This window comes from Lepisma saccharinum, chromosome 1 (assembly GCF_977018435.1).
Source record: "Lepisma saccharinum chromosome 1, izLepSacc3.1, whole genome shotgun sequence".
NCBI lineage: Eukaryota > Metazoa > Arthropoda > Insecta > Zygentoma > Lepismatidae > Lepisma > Lepisma saccharinum.
Window position 1 is genome coordinate 56683721 of NC_139229.1, and position 18400 is coordinate 56702120.

Below are 18400 nucleotides of genomic sequence, written 5' to 3' on the forward strand. Positions count from 1 at the left end.
TGCAATTTAAGACCAAATTCATGAAAATACGACAACATGAAGGGGGTAAGGCTAAGAAATTACCAGCACCCCCTCGTACGGGGCGTAAACAGTGGGAACTTTTGGGAATTATCGTGTATTAAAATTGAGATTTCAAATGGATGTTGCATGATTATAATCCATTTTGGACCCTAATTTTTCAAAGGGCTTGCATCGTTCTTGCTTGCTTGATTAAATCTTGCGATACTGCTAGACCCTTGCATAGCAAGAACGAGGCAAAAATACTTGATTGTGTACGCTTGGTTGGGCCTCACTGCATATGTTGACAATTGATTCCGACTGCACGACTGCCTTTGGCATTCGTCTGTTGTCTGACATACATAACCTTAACCGAGTGTCACAACCGAAATGGCACAAACGAAAATTTTAACGGCACAAACCGGCACAAACGAAATTCTTCACAGCGGCTTGCTTGAATTTTCGTTCTGTCATGGTGGGGGGCCAACTTGACAGTTAGGAAGCATTTATAGCTCGACCACAAGGAAAAAAACCTTCCGTCCAAAGCGTTCGCGCAACTTCCCTGCCGTTATCGGTGTTCGGGGCAGTGTTGCCAGGTCAGATTTGAAAAATTCGGGAGATTGTTCCTTGGAAACCAGAAGTTCTGCTACAAAATCAGATGATCTAATAGTAGCGGATGAACGACGTTCTTAGGGGAAGGGGCGGCATAGTTGTGCGCACTGGGGGGGGGGGAAGGGGAGTGGCGCGCATTGTTTACGGTGTAAACGTCACAGATACTTTTGTAACAATGGTGCTAAACCCAGCACCCTGTGTTTGGTGAAAATATACCGAAGATCTCCATTTCAGGAGTGGACATGTTTCAAACAAAAGAAAGTAAACCGCCCGAAGGAACCGACCAACATCTTTCATCTCTTCCGCATTTTCCGGTTAGAGGGTGCGTGGAAAACCCCCTCGAATTTGCCCTTTCTCAGCACCGACACAAGGGGTTTGCGTGCCTCTATTATCGCGAGGAATTTTTATGACAGGAAATGGTAGAAAGTTGTGTTCACAGATGAAGCTAACGTGCCGCCTTTCGTTGTCGGCGATTTTCCACAATCTTTCAAGTCGAATGCTAACAATAACAAATCAATGTGCCTTCTGCTGGTGTTCGGTGTACAGCTATCGATAGGGTTGGGCACGCGTCCTGCACCATAATGAAAAAATGCATTACGTATGTGAAATATATTTGGTGAATTAGACAGCATGTCTTCCTTAATAATTCAAGATAGCAACGCTTATTCTACGGTGCCACCCATCCTCCCCATCTGGTAGAAATACACACACACACCCACAAACACATACATGTATAACATAATTTGCCCACGCTACGAAGTCAGTGTTTCTACCTAGTAAGGCAAGGACGTTTTTCACTGTGTATGTGTCATTTCATCCATTTCATCAGTTTTTCATTCATCCATATTGTTGTACTTACCCGCAGAGGCACAAAAGCGACGTAAAGTAACTAAAATAGAAATAGAGTTTATTGTGGGATAAAATACAGCCATCTAAAAATAGTAATGTAGTAAAAGTAATAAAATAATTTCCTAGCACAATTGAGTAGGGTTTGACATAATTTCACAGTTCAAACAGAACTTTTCACGGCTGAGTTGGAGTTCCACTCCACATCTTCCCTCCATGTTCAAGTAAAGATGAGCAGGAAACGTGTTTTTGAGCTGGCCGTTGGAGGTTCCATAGCAATAGTTTTTTAAGGAATTCTCCCGAGAAATCAATAGGCCTGGCAACGCTGACGTGAGCCGGCTGAATGTTCCTTCCCCCCTGCCCTTTCCCGCACCGCCGGCGCGATGTGCTTCTGCGCAGGTTTTTTTGCTTGTGGTTCCACTATAGTAACTTCAAACCCTTCATTTTTTAATATTAATTACTGGAAAACAGAAATTGCACAAACGAAAATTTGAACGCACAAACCAGCACAAACGAAATACTATCTATTTCAAATGTTTAGTGCCATCCAGCATTATGTGGAGGGGGGGGGGCAGCCCCCCAAATTTGAATTTGATTTTCTCGAAAACCATTACGGTACAAACGAAAAAAAATGTGGCACAAAACGGCACAAACGTCAAATATTTCAGTGTCATTATTTATTTGACAGTACAAAACTGTGGGGGCTGCGTCAAGTTGGCCCCCCAAATTCAATGTACGATTAATCGAGAACCGTAATAGTACAGACGAAAGTAAAAGCGGCATAAACGAAGTTGAATCTTATGACATATTTCAATCGTTTGTGCCATGTGGTGGGGGGGGGGGCAAACATGACAGGGCTGGACACAGACTCTTGTACCGCAAAAATATACACAGAATATTCATTTGAAGCAAATACACAGAATACTGCTTTTCTATTTCTAACAGCGGGGCAAAAAGTGGTAAAGGGGGAGGGGGGTAACTGCCCAGCTTTGCCCCTGATCGCGGCCCCATAAATAGGAACGTCATTAAAAAGCAACTATATTTGGGTTCTACACTAATGTGGGTAGGGTCCATTTAAATTAATCATAGCTTCTGACGAATTACCGTATTTGCTAGCTTATAAGATGCACTTTTTTCCTTTAAAAATAGGTCTGGAAAACCGGGTGCGTCTTATATGCCAAAAGTCAGTTTTTGATTATCTTCATTTCTGGAAACTTTCTCTGTTCTGAATTAGACGATTTCTTTCTTGCGGTGTGTGACGAAGAAGATCAAAATGTATTCTTTCCAAGTTAGATTAGGTAAGTTATTTGTTGAAAGTAGATCTACATACGTATTTAGGCACATTTAGGTGATGTGGGGGGTAGGGCCCCACACATTCTCGATCTCGGCCATTTTTTTTGGAGGTGATGTTATGAACACCATCCTCCGGCCACCTTTACTCCCAGGTACCTATTGATTTGAGGCTGGGTGAGCTCCAGATCCGCTTTATGCGGGAACAAGGCCGGAAGAATTCCGACTTATATTACTTTGTATTTGAAATACTGTAAATTAATTATAAATTCAGTGATAAAGCCTTTCCTCAAAAATCTGTACGAAAAAGTCATTGCTTGTTAGGTGTTAAAAACAACAACAAGAAAAACTGCGATACTCTACCAGCCTACTACTCTACGCACGAAGTTAACATAAAATTACTTTTTAAATATTACAAAAATAAAAAATAAAAACTGGTTCTCGATGTACTTGTGTGACGTCACGTTCATTTATATCTTCGTCTTTAGATTTCCCCTCCTCAGGGATGTATTCTGTTTTCTTTTTAATTCGAACTTCCACTTTCCAGAGCATTACATTTTAATATTAGAAAACGCGCTGTACATAATAAGAGCGTAGAAAGTACGTAATCATAGGAAACAAATGTAGCCACCATGGGCTAAAGCTGCTTTTTAAATGCATCTTCAAGCTATTAAATTTAATTAAGTACCTCGTTAATTAATAGGCACAGCAACGGTGGTGGAAGCAGGCAGAGCATAAGACAAAATGCCTGAAAAGGTATTTATAACTATATTTGAACATAAAACACTTATAAAATCTGTAACATTATGCAGTGCGCATTATTAATACAAAATAAATTGTTCAAGTATTTAACATTGTACACATGTTTCATGGAAAATTCATGTACATATTATACTGCTGTAGATGAATTTTGTGTGTAGCTATTAGATTTAATCTATATCAAACTTACTCATTTAGTTGAACGCACAAGTATAAATCTGTCAATTGAACCTTTGTAACTTATAATGAGCAGATTACTAGATACGGCAGATTCAGCATTCAAATCGACTGTATTATTGACTATGTTCTTAGTTAGTATTTTATATCAACGTACAAAACGTGAACGAATCAGACTTTTGTGTTATCTGAAGATATATTTCTCTCTACAGAGATTTATTTAGAGCTATCTGAGGATATGGGCCTCCCCGATGGCGCAGTGGTAGCGTCGTAACCATGTAAACAAGGGGTCACGGGTTCGATACCCGGTGGAGGTACATAGTAGTTCGGATCCCACTTTAAACTGTAGGTCCAGTTCCTATTAGCATTACTGTGCATAAAGTGGACTTAAAGCACCAACTCAATAATAATAAAAAAAACTATCTGAAGACATGTTTCTCTCTACAGACATATGTATATTTGTGTATATGTATATATAAATATATATATTTTATTAACAAGAAATTAAAGGGTAGAAAGATTGTCGTGTTGTAGCTACACTGGAAAATATAAGTTTCTTTTATAAAATTGTTTTTTCTTATAGAACATGAAAGTAAGCTATCGGGTTTTGGTAGAACAAGTTGTTGTTTTGTTGTTATTTTTGCTTATATTTATACCTCTCTGATATTTCCATGTAATTCAGCAACTGGCATAAAATTAAGCATATTAAATAATCTAGTTTACTGGTATATGTTTGAAGTGAGATTTAACACTTATATACCAAGCTTAATGTCATTAGATTAATGTAAATTACTTTACTGCAAGCTCCATTACAGTTGATTCCTCTCTATATCAGCAGTTTACCATCCACGCGTGGAAGAATCTTATATGCCTACACACACACACACACACACACACACACACACAAAAGAAAGAGAAAAATAGTCGTAAAACAACGAGAAAGTGGCAGCCATTATGTTCCAAATCGGGGGTTGGGGGCAAGGACAGTTTACTTTCCCTTGGTAGATAAGGTTTTGCATAGTGCGGGGGCAAAGGTGGCAAAGTGTCCTCCACGCCCCCTTGATCGCCGCTACTGCTTTTCAGTTTTTTATATTTTTCACTAAACGGAAGAATTATCATGCATAAAATGAAGTTAAGAGAATTTGTAGTGTAATATGCGGATAATTTCAATTTGTTCTTTGTAACAGGTTTTGTATTGTGTTGTGTAGCTTACTTTATAAATGTATTACATAATATTTGTTATTTTTATTGGTTGTTGCAAAAGCGAGTGTTAATGGATGTCCCCTACAGAAACAACATACCAGAAGGTATGTTTCGTATGGATTTCACAGGCCTGGAAGCAACAAATAGCTTTTATGGTGTTGAATATCTCATATTCGATGTCGATAACAATACCGAGAACTAAATGACTGCATCCACATGAGTTACGCAGCTATTTTATTTACCACAAGCGATATAACTGCAATAAAAATCGCGATAAGTGCCATTTGAACTGTTCCTACAGTCATCAAAGCTGGATTTCAACCATGATGGCTACATAGAAGTAGTTTCCCACACCTGCAAACAGTAACGGCCATGTTGTCGAGTTTCTTTAATGGCTTCCCAACGAGTCGACATGTTGATCGAAAGAAGAAGAAGAAGAAAAGTAGTCTGTGGCTGCATCGAGCGACGGTGTGTAAACTAGACATTTTTTTGTACCTTCTCTTCGGATTCGAATCCGAGAAGCCTTGTACGGGGAAACCCTGAAAGAAAATTCGTTCTTCATCTTTCCGGTGCATTCAGTGTCTTCTGTATGCATAATGCGGAGCCGCTTTTTTCGAGGAGCGCTTTGGGGAATTCAAATTCGGAGCGGAAAAGTCGGTGCTTCGCGGAGTAGTTGATATAAATTTTGCCGAGGGGTCGCGGCGAGGAAATGAATACTACATGAGTGGATAGGACGGTAGGGAAATAACATGCATACGTGAGGTACACGTACGCGAGATCTCGTGGATATCCTAGTTAGGTTTTGAAAAGGATAGAGTTACCCAAAATGAAGAGAAAAGACGAGCTAGATTTGGTCCAAAGAAAAATACAGTTATTTATAAGTGCCCAGGTTCGTTATTTTACGTCTAATTTCATAGAATTTGTGTCTAAATAAATGTCCTGAATGCCACTCCTGCAACGTTGAAAATGCAAGATCACGTTTATGTAAAATTTTGGTTGAAGTTTTAAGTGCAGAAACACATTGATTGATTCATCGATTTGGTTCATTTTACTTCGCTATTCTGCCTCTTTTGGCTAATTTCATATAATGATTACATGATGAAGGGACACACAAAGCACCCATGCCCAGACGGGGATTCGAACCAGGGTCTCCTCGTTGATATCTCGTTAGCACATATTATAATACAGTCACATGGTAGGTTTTTGTTGGCTGGAACAATGACAGATACACATTACGTAGTACGAACCGCACATAACGGTAGTGAAGGGGAGAAAGCGAGTTGGCCGAGCAAAGCAGTGCGCGCTGCTGCAATCGGCTGGTAGCTGCAACCACCCTCTGTGCAGTCACTTCCTCTCTCACGCGTTCATTGACCGAGGCCCCTCGAGTCCTGTTTTCGTTCGCTTGCTCCAGAGATTCCCGAGACGGAGTGTAGTAAACTCGGTTGTAGTGAATATTCGGCTATAGTGAAGTACAAAGTAATTTCATTTTTAGTGAACTTAGGTATTGGTGAACCTAAAAATGTCCATGAAGAATTATCATCGTTTTTTTTTCATCATAAGTGCAGTACAACACTTCAAAACATATTATATTATGTACACTTGAAGACCTGAAGAAAAGGTTTCCTGCCTGTTTTTGTTCTGGTAGCTCCCAATGTGACTGAAAGAAACGATTGTAGGGAGGCAGGGGGTCGAGTGTGTGGGCGAAGCGGTTAGTTGTGACGCATAGTGATAATGAAACATGTGTTAGAGGCAAGGGAGAGTCTGTGGATTTCGAGTTACAGTAAATTAAGAGTGAACTAAAAACTGATTTTATGTTTTATGCTATACTGTATTTGATATTTTGTTGCATTAATATTTTTGTATCAATTAAATTGCTTCTATTTTTCTCACTTCTAACCTCAATTCAGCTTAGGGAAGGGATTTCGCTTCGTATAGTGAACCAATTATCTCAGTCCGCAAGAGTTCGTTACAAGTAGAGTGAAATGCATAATTTCAGATGAAATGCTTGCCTGAACATTTTTTGTTAGTTTCGAATGTTATATTGTTTTGTATTACAATATATGATACCTATTGCAATCATTATTTTATAGTGTCCAATCTTGAAACTCATTGTACGATTCTCTTTTAGCTGCCCCGGTTCAAGTCGGCATTTTTCGTCTTTTTGGCCGTATTCCGAAGGGTAAGTAAGCTTATTTTTTTCATATTTTGATACATATGTATGTGTGTGTAATGCAAATGAAATGCCTATTAGGGAAAATTAACCCCAGCCCTTGCTACAGGTAAGTGGTGAAATGTATTGCTTTTCGAATCTCACTGCTCCGAAAATTAAATCTTTCGTAAGGTTGTCCTAATTCAGTTTGATATTGCGTTTCTTGGATCGGAGGCGTTATAAAGGAACGGGTTGTTCTACAAAATGTTCTTTTTTCACTTTGCCCTACTCAATTTGTCGCACAACACCACAAAAGTGAAGAAAAATATGCAGCAAAGTGCGATAGGTGGTTGCGAACGAAGGCCAAGGGTCGATTTTAATTTTCGGGTAGGCATCCGCCCCCTTTGCTTACATGCTACTACTCATTTGTTTTACTTTAAATCAACTTGCCAATGCACGTCTGTGCTTCTCCTGACCGTGCCGTGCCATTCCACTTTATGCACAGTAAGGCTAATCGGGACTGGACCTACAGTTTAAAGTGGGATCCGAACCACTATATGCCTTCACCGGATATCGCACCCGGGACCCCTTGATTATAAGGCGACGATGCTACCACTGCGCCATCGGGGAGACCGGGAGGGTGTATGGGAGCTGCCATCTTTCTACTAGTTTCTACTTCGCTGCGCTGCGACTGCACCAGATTACAGCCACATATAGGGTGACAAACTTTCGACCATGAATTTAAGGGAGTTTTCCAACTTTCAACATTGAATTTACGGGAGATTTAGTCGCGCCAAATTCTTGCGCATTTTTATCTGCGCGGTGTCACTCCAGCAAAAGCTTATGAAATGGATAATATTAAAGAAAAGAATTAGTTTACATTTTATATAATATACAGATCACAATATGGAATAGAAATTTATAAATTTGCGTGTTTCTTAGTCCTAAGCCATATTTATTTGTCCACTACTGCTGCAGAACTAATCAACTACTGCAAGATATGATGTCACTTCCGCTCGCCAAAAATTAACGTGCAAGATCTTGCAATCGATTTGAAGGTTTGTATGGCTCGTCGAACTCCGAATGACCTTAAATTCCGCGATCTTGGTTGTTAATGAAATATACGGGAGAAATACGAGGGGGTATCAAAAAGTTCGTGCAATCACCTGGGAGGAAACAAATTTGGACAAGTACGAAATCATGGTGGTATTAGTCCTTCTCCACATAGTCGCCATGCTTGGTGACACATTTCTGCCAGCGGTATTTCACCTTGCGTAAGCCGTTTTTATAGAACACTGTATTTTGGGCCTGAATACACTATTCCACCTCAGAAATGGCATCATCCCTCGTGTCAAAGTGACGTCCTTTGAGTGGACGCTTCATTTCCGGAAAGGGGAAGAAGTCACTCGGTGCCAGGTCTGGGGAATATGGAGGGTGAGACAAAATTTCATATCCTAATTGAACTGTTTTTGAAATGGATGCATGGGCAGAATGGGCTGGTGCGTTGTCTGCCAATAGCAGCACTCCTTTTGTAAGCTTTCCTCGCCTTTTCACATTCAATTCTTCATGTAACCGAGCCAGGAGATCACAATAATAGTCATTTGTGATTGTGTGACCCTGTGGCAGGTAGTCCGTCAGGATGACTCCCTCACAGTCCCAGAAAACGGACAGCAACACTTTAGCGGATGACCTTTGCACTCTTGCCTTTTTGGGAGGCGGTGAGGAGCTGAGTTTTTACTGCTTGCTCATCTCCTTTGTTTCTGGGTTATAAAGGTAGATCCAGCTTTCATCCATTGTAACCAGTCTGCTGAATAAAATCCTCTTCATCCAGCTAACAGCGGCCTAACATCTCTAGTGCTGCTTCCTCTCTAGTCCTCTTCTAGAAAGGGGTGATCAATTGTGGCACCCACCGTGCCAACACTTTATGAAGGTGCAGCTGCTGATGGTTGATATTCCAGATGGACCCATAACTAACACCGATTACAGCAATCACACTTTCAATGGTGATCCTCCTGTCTTCCAGTATCATCTTCTCCACTTTCTACATCAATGTGGCATCATTTGTGAAGGACGTCTCCCTGTCCTAGGGGCATCGGAAGTTACCATGTGACCGGTTTGGAACTGCCGTTTCCACTTGGAAACAATCTCATAGGATGGGCTTTCCTCCCTGTACACTGCTTTCATCTCATCGTGAATTTGCTTCGCTGCTTTCCCCTGGAGATGCAAGAATTTGATGACGCTCCGTGCCTCAATTTTGTCAATCATGACACCTTTCTTTATAAAGGATAGCAATAAACATCCAAAACAGACAAAAATTTGTGTGCTTAATCTAGAAGGGCCATTGTACAATACACATATCCGAGGGGGTTCCTAGTTTTTTTCCTTCCAGGAGATTGCACGAACTTTTTGATACCCCCTCGTATAATGTCAATACTGGAGCCGGGTGGAAAGAAAAATAGCTCTAATACGGGAAATCCGGGGAAATGGTTTGGTCACCCTAGCCAGGTGCCTGCAGTCTCGTATCACTCCTTGCTTTCGTTTTGAAGCCAGTGGGCGGAGCTTAAGTTTGTCTGTGTAAGATGGCCGCATCTACTTCAACCAATGACTTCACAGACAGAACAAGATCGCATCGGCTGCTGCAAGCGCACGCGGACTGGAAGGAGCATGGAAGTAGGCTCCAACTACAAACGCAAACTCGAGGTTTACTTTACACTTAAATACTTCAAAACAAACTATAACTAGCTTTATTTGCATATGGAATATTATTCCTTCACGTTTCCTGTCGCTTCTGTTAGTACAGCCGTGTGTTGAGCAGGCACCATTCCTTCCTAAATCTTATTCAAAAGTACACAAAATTACATTCTTTCTTACGGCGTCTTCGAATGTTTTGGTCTGACTTCTCCGGTTCTGTCACGTGACCCGGCTTCAGAAACAGCGCGCAGTGTTTACTCCTCCCTTTCTTAACTCCATGACCCTAGCCACATACCAGGTCTTCCCGTCTCCATAGGCGCGCCGCGTTCCAACCACTAGCGCCGCGTACGGAGGCCATCGGAACTTACTTTCTGGACGCGCCTCCTATTAAATTAGCTAAATCCAGCGCCTTGCCTAACACTAGAATCTAGTGGGCACAGCGCCTTCATAGCATATTTGAATAATAGCAGATAGCTTAATCTCAAGTTTTCGATCTGTTCCTCCCTTAGAAGAAGTGTACGGGGATGCCAGCTAAGCAGGTCGCAATCGAGGCAGGGAAATGCTGGAGAAGCATGAGCGATTGCGAAAAGAGGCCCTATACGGAGCGAGCAAGGGAAGTCCGGGAACAAGAAAGGAGAAGGCGGTGCAGATGAAGGCAAACATAAGTAAGTGATTTGTTGGCGATTAGATATAATTAGGGGTGGACGATATCGGGAATTTGATATCGCGATATATCGTCAAGACGATACGATATTTTTTTCCGTATCGTGATATTGGCGATATATCGTCTCCACGATATATATCGCCAAATATCGTGACGATATATCGCTAAAATATTGTGATGATATATCGCTAAATATCGTGACGATATATCGCCAACCCGATATATACCTACGGCCAAATATCATGACGATATATCGCCAACTCGATATCGCCAAATATCGTGACGATATATCGTCTAGTTGATATCGTCTGGACAATATTTTTTCAATATCGCGATATATCGTCTGGAAGATATATCGCTCCACACTAGAGATAATTCCACAGTCGACCGTCGAACCCCTTGTCACTACTATTATGAAATTAAACTTGGATGCCCAGCTAATCCTTAATTACATAATAACAAACAGTTACACCATGCTTATGTCTGCCTTCCAGAAATAACTATCAGTGGCGTGTCCAAAGGGGGGTGGTGCTGGGGGTCATACCGCCCAGTGGTCTAGTATTCCTTTTTAAGAAATGAAAGTCAAAGGCAGGAAAATATTGCTAAATAAGTGCTGACTACTTAAAAAGTACACGTAAATTCCTTTCGAAAATTCTTCGCACGCAACTGATAAGTATGGTACTCATACAAACTATCATATATATTATAAATTATTTATGTATGTACTCCAATAGCAACAATAAAGTGCAAAACAAAAAACGGGCGAACCGATAATGTTTCGCAGAACTGACGTCCTAGTTTACTTTAATGGTACATTGGGTACCTTTTTATTTTAAAGGTACACTCTTTTCAAGAGTTCCTACTTTTTTGATTACATAACATACCTAACAGGATGAAACTTCATGAATGAAAAATTCAAGCTCAGCGAGATCCATTTGCACATAAACTATTTTTAATAATTGTGCACTGTTTTTATAATGAAGAAGGATATAAGAATTCGTGAAGAGGAAAGATGACAATTGACAACCATGTTTAGTTATTTTTTAGAAGTTAATACTTCTGCACAGGCAACAGTAAAATTCTCTTCGTTAAAACCTATATTGGGCAACTCGAGTCCAAACCTGGACATGAGTGTTCCCTTGTAAGTTCGCCTTCGTCATTTTCATCAAATCAAGTTTCATTCTCATCGTTTCGAATGATCGATTGAATTAGGTTATTTTTCGTCGATTCTCTTCCACATTTGGCTAATCGCGACGATGAGTGATGATATGATGATATTTATCACCAAGATCACCCTTACCCAGGCCGGTATTCGAATCCGGGACTCCTAGCGTCATAGTACGCTATGATTTCAAACATAACCTCACTCGTCAATCGAGAGTCAATCAAACTCATTTACTATTTTTTCCCTTTCGGTTTACTAAGGCTGGGAAACCAAATACGAGGGAGTAGAATGACAGCACTATGTTCCTACGCGTCAGCAAAAATTTGATGCGGCTGGTGTTATGTTACATCCGGTGTAGCGGGGTACGAGCGATTTTATTGTTGAGTCAGCAGAACGTGTCTGATCACCTTGAAGACATCGGAAGCGGTGGGGGGAGGGGGTCAATGGATTTGTCACGTTGTTTCTTGATGTATGCTAACCTAACACGTGCGTACGTTTGTGTGTGTGTGTGTGTCTTTGGAGGAAATGCGCGCGCAACCATTGCGTATGATGCAAACACATGAAGAAATGATTTAAAGATGGCGCCGAAGGTGTTGTACCCCTAAAGTTTAGCGGCTAAGGTTATTGCTCTGTAAAACAAGAGGCGTCGAGGGTTCGAATCCTGGTAGAGTCAATATTGATTAATTGATAGATTGAGTTAGTTTTTTTTAAAGTGCGTTTTATGCACGGCAAAACTAATCAGGATTGGAGCTACAGTTGAAAAGTGGTGATTCGGACCACTATGTGCCTCCACCGAGTATCGAACCTGGGACCCCTTGATTACAAGGCGACGATGTCAATATTGAATGGTCTCGATTAGCCTGTGTGTGAATAAAGGCAACAAAATGGTTGAGTTCGAAAATCGAGTTGGGTTAGTGGTTAATGTTGTCACCTGGCAATGAAGAGGTCGCGGGTTCGATTTTTAGGTAGTTAAATTAGGCCAATTGTTTAGTCCCGCCATTATAGGTCCTCGATTAGTCCATCTGTGCATAAATAGTGTTCGAATAAAATCAATATGGCGGCTTTGGGTTAGTGGTTATTGTTGTCGCCTGGTAATGAAGAGGTCGCGGGTTCGATTCTCTAGGTAGTTAAATGAGGCCAATTGTTTTGTCCCGCCATTATAGGTCCCGATTAGTCCATCTGTGCATAAATAGTATTTGAATAAAATCAATATGGCGGCCGCGTTTTGTGTTTAGCGGCGGCGGCGGCGGCGACCGGGGCGCGGCGCGGCGCGGGGCGGAGCGGGGCGGCGCGGCGCGGGCGCGGGGGTGTTTTTTATTCCGCGAGATGTTTCAACCAAGTGGTTGAGGGTTCGATTCCCAATGTTGGTGAAAATTGGATATTCAATTGTATTTGTTTAAAAGTTCCGATTAGCTTTTTGTGCGCAAAGAGAAAATGAACTAATTGGAAATAGGATGTTTATGCTGTAATGAAAAGGTCCCCGGGGTTCGATTCACAATGTCAAATTGGCTGATAATGATGTTTTTTTTTTTTAAAAAAAAAAAGAAGTGTGTTGAGTCCCCATTAGTATTTAGGCAGGAACAGATATTAAAAATCAAAACAAAATGCCTTTTGATTACAACGCAAAGACTTTACCGCTAATGTATAAAGATAAATTAGAATCTGTTGTTTTGCCGTGTGGGGCCCCAGTACCGATTAGCTTAAATGCATAAAGAGTAGGTAAAATAAGCAAGATGGCCGTCACTATTGTTTTGTGATCAAAGAGGAGTCACAGGTTCGATTCAATCAAAGCAGGCAAGATTCTATGTTTCAATTCCATGTAAAAGTCTAAAGTTATGTTTCGATTAACCTCAATGCATAAAGAGGAATTAAACAAAAACAAGCAAAATGGCGACAGATGTGATAAAAGAAAAATTGAATTAGTTTTTTATAGTGACAAGAAAAAATAGCGAATCATTGTTAGAAATAGAATGAAAATAAAGATACTTGCCTTTGCGTGTCCAGCGCTGTGCAGAAAAGCTCTCATGCTTTATCTCCGACAAGTCCACAATACACATTTTTTTTTATTGTATAGTTAATTATTAATGTTGTTATTAACACAGATTCTTACCAGTGTGAAGAAAAGCTCTCATGCTTTATCTCCGACAAATCCACAATACACACTTTTTCATTATATAGTTAATTATTAATGTTGTTATTAACACCGAGTTTTACCAGTGTGAAGAAAAGCTCTCCTGCTTTATCTTCGACAAGTCCACAATACACACTTTTTCATTATATAGTTAATTATTAATGTTGTTATTAACGATTGTTACCAGTAAAAATATAAACCATGAGGATTTTTAAAGGGGTGATAAGTGAAAAAAGCCAAGACATATATTTTATCCCTGTTTATTACCAATATTTACAAAATTCAAAAGAGCCGCACACACACACACACACATACATATGTAAAATGTTTATATTGTGTCACCAGTTTATCAGCATGTTATTTAACAAGTTTTTATTCTTCAAGTTTGTTCACTCACCCACATAAGGAATTGTGTCACTATCATATCCATTTTCTGCTGCAACCACTGAATTAAAATGTTTCACTATTTTTTCCACAAGCATGTTCTCGCAAAAAACAAACACTTCTTTGAAAAGTCTTTTCCCGTCGATGTTTTGTATAGACAAAGGCTCAGGTTTTGTACATCCATGTAGATGGGAAAGCACAAACTTCTCCTTATTACATGCATGGACAGGGGAAATATCTGTGCAACCGAAACATTGTTCGCGAAGGTCGAGAATGCAAGATTCCACACAGTTTCCAAAATATGATTTCAGATACGGCGACACTGTTTCACACATAACTTTCGCATGCTCGATGCACACAAATATCTTCATAAAGTTCCGCCACGAACTTTCTGCGATGAACACTATCTCCAGGGAACCGTAAGCTGGTTTCTTCCTTATAATGATCTGACGGCGATTGTACAGTGTGGTTATCAGCAATTCATGTTGCTCACTTAGTGGGTAGGAAACACGAGGCTGCTCACCTGGAATAGCGATGTAATTGTCGATTACTGGAAACAATTCCTGAAGAGCGTGCCACTCCTGCAACTGTAGTTCAACACCGGCCGCCCCGCTTCTGTGTAGCCTGACCACAGGTTGGAAATCCAGATGAGAGGAAAGTCCGATTGAGATAACTTTTGTTTTCGAAGCATTCAAATAGTAGACGTGATCAAATAATATCGACTGGCGTATAAGACTAGTTACTTGTTTTTGTTCTTCAGGTAAATGCTGATCGCTCTCTTTCTGAAGAACCCCCTTGAAATTAGTGTACGGTTGAAATCTTTTTTTCAGCGGCATCGAAATAGAGGATTCCATGACTAAGAACTGCGAGATACTGCATGTCGCAGCGTGCAGGTATACATTTGAAGAAATGCGTGGGTGTGTTTTTGAGACGCATGCGCGCGTAGCAAACCAAGCATGTGCTGGACAAAAAAGGTGGAGGGGGCGGGGCATTACAAAGATCAATGGTGAGAGAAAAATCAGCAGAATATCATAAACGTCATATTGAGGAAATATTGGATAACAAATATTAATTAATTTAATTAAAGCATCAACCGCATTGTCGATCTGAAATTAGGTTTATAGACAGGGGGCAAAATGGAAAATATCGACGATGTTCTAGTATTGGATTGTTTCTGTATTTCCATCGGTATAATCCTCCACCACATTTGAAGCATACTGTTTTATCCTCTTTTTGAATGTAAAATAATCCTGCTTCGGACAGAGCTTCTACAAACGGGAATTCTTTTGATTGCCAGTTTCTGAAAGAGGACAATCTAGCATTGAAAGATCCCATCTCTGGATATTGCGTCATTGTTCTGTAAAGACACAAAACAAGATAAATATTATAAGTAAGCTGTTGTAAACTGTAACGCTACAAAATTATTAATATACTATTAGGACTATATGTAACTTGTATAAAATTTCAAACAGTATTTACTGTCAATATTTTCTAGTATACGTACCGAGTATTATAAATTTAATTTACGAGTCAGCAAATAAGTTGTTATAATATTGTCGTTTTTTATCGGTACTGGGAATAAAATTTGAAATTTATGCATGGGTTTACCAGAGGCTCTATGGAATAAATACAGAAAACAGTAATGCCCACAGTACACAGACCCGTAACTTTGTATCTGATGAGTGTTGTACGTATAGAATTTAGAGTTATTTTCCAAAAATCGCAAATGGTTATGCACATGTGGAGGTTTTCCGTAACTATCAAAAAATTCCCCCCGGGAGTTACTGTCTATGTAAATTGCTACCCAGTGCTTCCCGGGGCTATCTTTGGGATCTGTATTTACAATCAACGCTGCTGGTAGTTCCACATGTACAGGTAATTCATTAGCTGCGAAAACCCCAACATGATGATTGTCAAAGGCTCTATTTGATATTAACCCGTGAAGCAAATTTAAAGTCGACAGCATTGCTGGACACTAAATAGTAATATTGTGCAACTCACCTTTTTATACTTCAAAGTAGACGGTACACGTCACAGTAGATTCCAGAACCAATTTGATCTGGGCCACCAAACTGTTTATCGTTGTTGAAACAATGGAGAGCTATCTAACACAACGCTGATGCTCGGAATATGTAGGCGGGGTTTACAAACGCGCATGCGTACAATGCTATCTGGCATTTGTTGTGCTGTTGTAAAATGAATTTTGTACTATAAGAAAATTGTCTGTATGTGTGTGTGTGTGTATATATATATATATATATATATATATATATATATATATATAATACAATACAATATAATATATATATATAATTTGAAGATACAACATATTAGTAAAATCTAACAACTAGAAAAATATTCATAACATTCGACTTTTATATTATATGTAATTTAAAACATTCTTCACAGTTTGAGAAATGGAGTGCTTGTGGAAACACCCGTTCTCTGCTATATTGGCTGGTCCATCAGGATGTGGAAAGACATATTTTGTGAAGCATTTTCTCCAGTGTTTACCCCAAATGGTAAATGTAAAATTCAACAATATTTTGGTGTGCTACGGGGAATGGCAATCTGCATACAGTGATTTCCCTGGTTTTGTACAATTTCGGGAAGGAATGCCTAATATTGACCAATTTGTGCCAAATTCTGGACCTCATCTTATTATTATCGATGATCAGATGAGGGAATGCGATCAAAGAGTCACAGATTTATTTACAAAAGGGTGTCATCATCGTGATATTAGTCTTTTCTTTATCACTCAAAATCTATTCCATCAGGGAAAAGGGAATAGGGATATATCTTTAAATAGTCATTATATTGTATGCTTCAAAAATCCAAGAGACAGAGCCCAAATTAATTATTTATCTAGACAAGTATACCCGGAGAATCCAAATTGTATAAAAGATGCATATTACAATGCCACCGCTGAACCCCATGGATATTTGCTGTTTGATCTGAAGCAGAACACTCCGGAAGAAGTACGTTTTCGGTCGCGGATATTTCCCGACGATGATATCAATTATGTATATATTCCTACAAAAAAAGCAAGCATAATCACTAGTCGTTTATTCTGTCATCATGGCTCCAAGAGTGAAACACGCTAAAGTGCTCCAAGTTTTGTCGGATGCTAAACCAGCTCTTCGCACAGCGATATTACAAGCTGCTGATTCTTCCTTAGTTAATTCAATCTGTGAGTGTTGTTACAATGTTCTAAAAGGGAATGTTCCTCTTTCAACACCTCAGAAAACAAGATTAAGCCGGTACAAGAAGGTGATACGTAATCTCTCTGCCAAAGGACACTCTACGAAGCAGAAGAAACAGATACTAGTGCAACACGGAGGATTTCTACCTGCGTTATTAGCCCCTTTAATAGGAGGTGTGTTATCAAGTTTATTTAAGTAAAAAAGAAATCTGAACATGGAGCATGCCAAAAAAATGGTTATAATACCTCAAGAATTTATGGATAACATGAGACATCCTGTTATGTCTGCACCGTCTACACCCTTATCGCAATTGGATCAGGATATGCAAGTAATTTTGAATCTCAAAGGTCTTTCGGATGATGAAAAATGGAATCGTTACAGTATTGTGCTCCAAAAATTTCTGTCTATTACTCGAAAACAAAGAGAACCTGTGTCGCTACCGATTACAGAATCTACTGAGAAGTTGACATATGAAAGAAGAAATTCTAGCTGCTACACCTAGCATGTATCGTAGAAAAGCCGAACTGTTGTATGAACGTCTTTTACATAATAGTAATATTGATTGGGATAAATATGGGGCAGTTTTTATTAACAATAATAAAATTGAAGGCTCAAATATTGTCGATCTAGTATCGGATATAATTCGACCACGAAAAACAAGCAATCCTGTTGGGTGGCAACTATTCAATAGAGCTCTGGCGTTATCTAATATTCCTCAAGAATATATTGGAAACCCCCGGAGACAGGAGTTTATTCAACAGATTGTTTTTGGCCACCCCGGACGCCATATTCCGCTGTCCGGAGCTAACCAAGAAGAGGCACAAGAATTAACAGAAGCAGAAGAAGAAGAAGAAAAGGAACCAACTTCTTTTGTATCATCATTTCCAGGGCACAAACGTAAACGTACTGTTCCAGTTTGGTCAAGATACAAACCATGAGCGAAAAAATATTAGAGAATATCTGGTACAATCCATCTCATCCAGCATCCTATTCTACAGCTTCAACACTATGGAAAGCTGTAAAAAAATCCATACCATTGTCAACAATCAAACATTGGTTGACAAAGCAAACTGCATACACTTTGCATAGACCTGTAAAACGTCGATTTCCGAGAAACTTTTATTTTGTG

The 18400-nt window shown here is 39.7% G+C and overlaps 1 long non-coding RNA gene across 1 annotated transcript; it reads left to right on the forward strand.

Moving 5' to 3' along the window:
- The first annotated feature begins 3410 nt into the window (after nucleotides 1-3410).
- LOC145994645 (uncharacterized) lies at nucleotides 3411-10385 on the forward strand. The gene is made up of 3 exons (XR_014442391.1): nucleotides 3411-3501; nucleotides 7013-7063; nucleotides 10234-10385. It is a non-coding gene; the product is annotated as an uncharacterized LOC145994645 (long non-coding RNA).
- Nucleotides 10386-18400: the final 8015 nt, after the last annotated feature.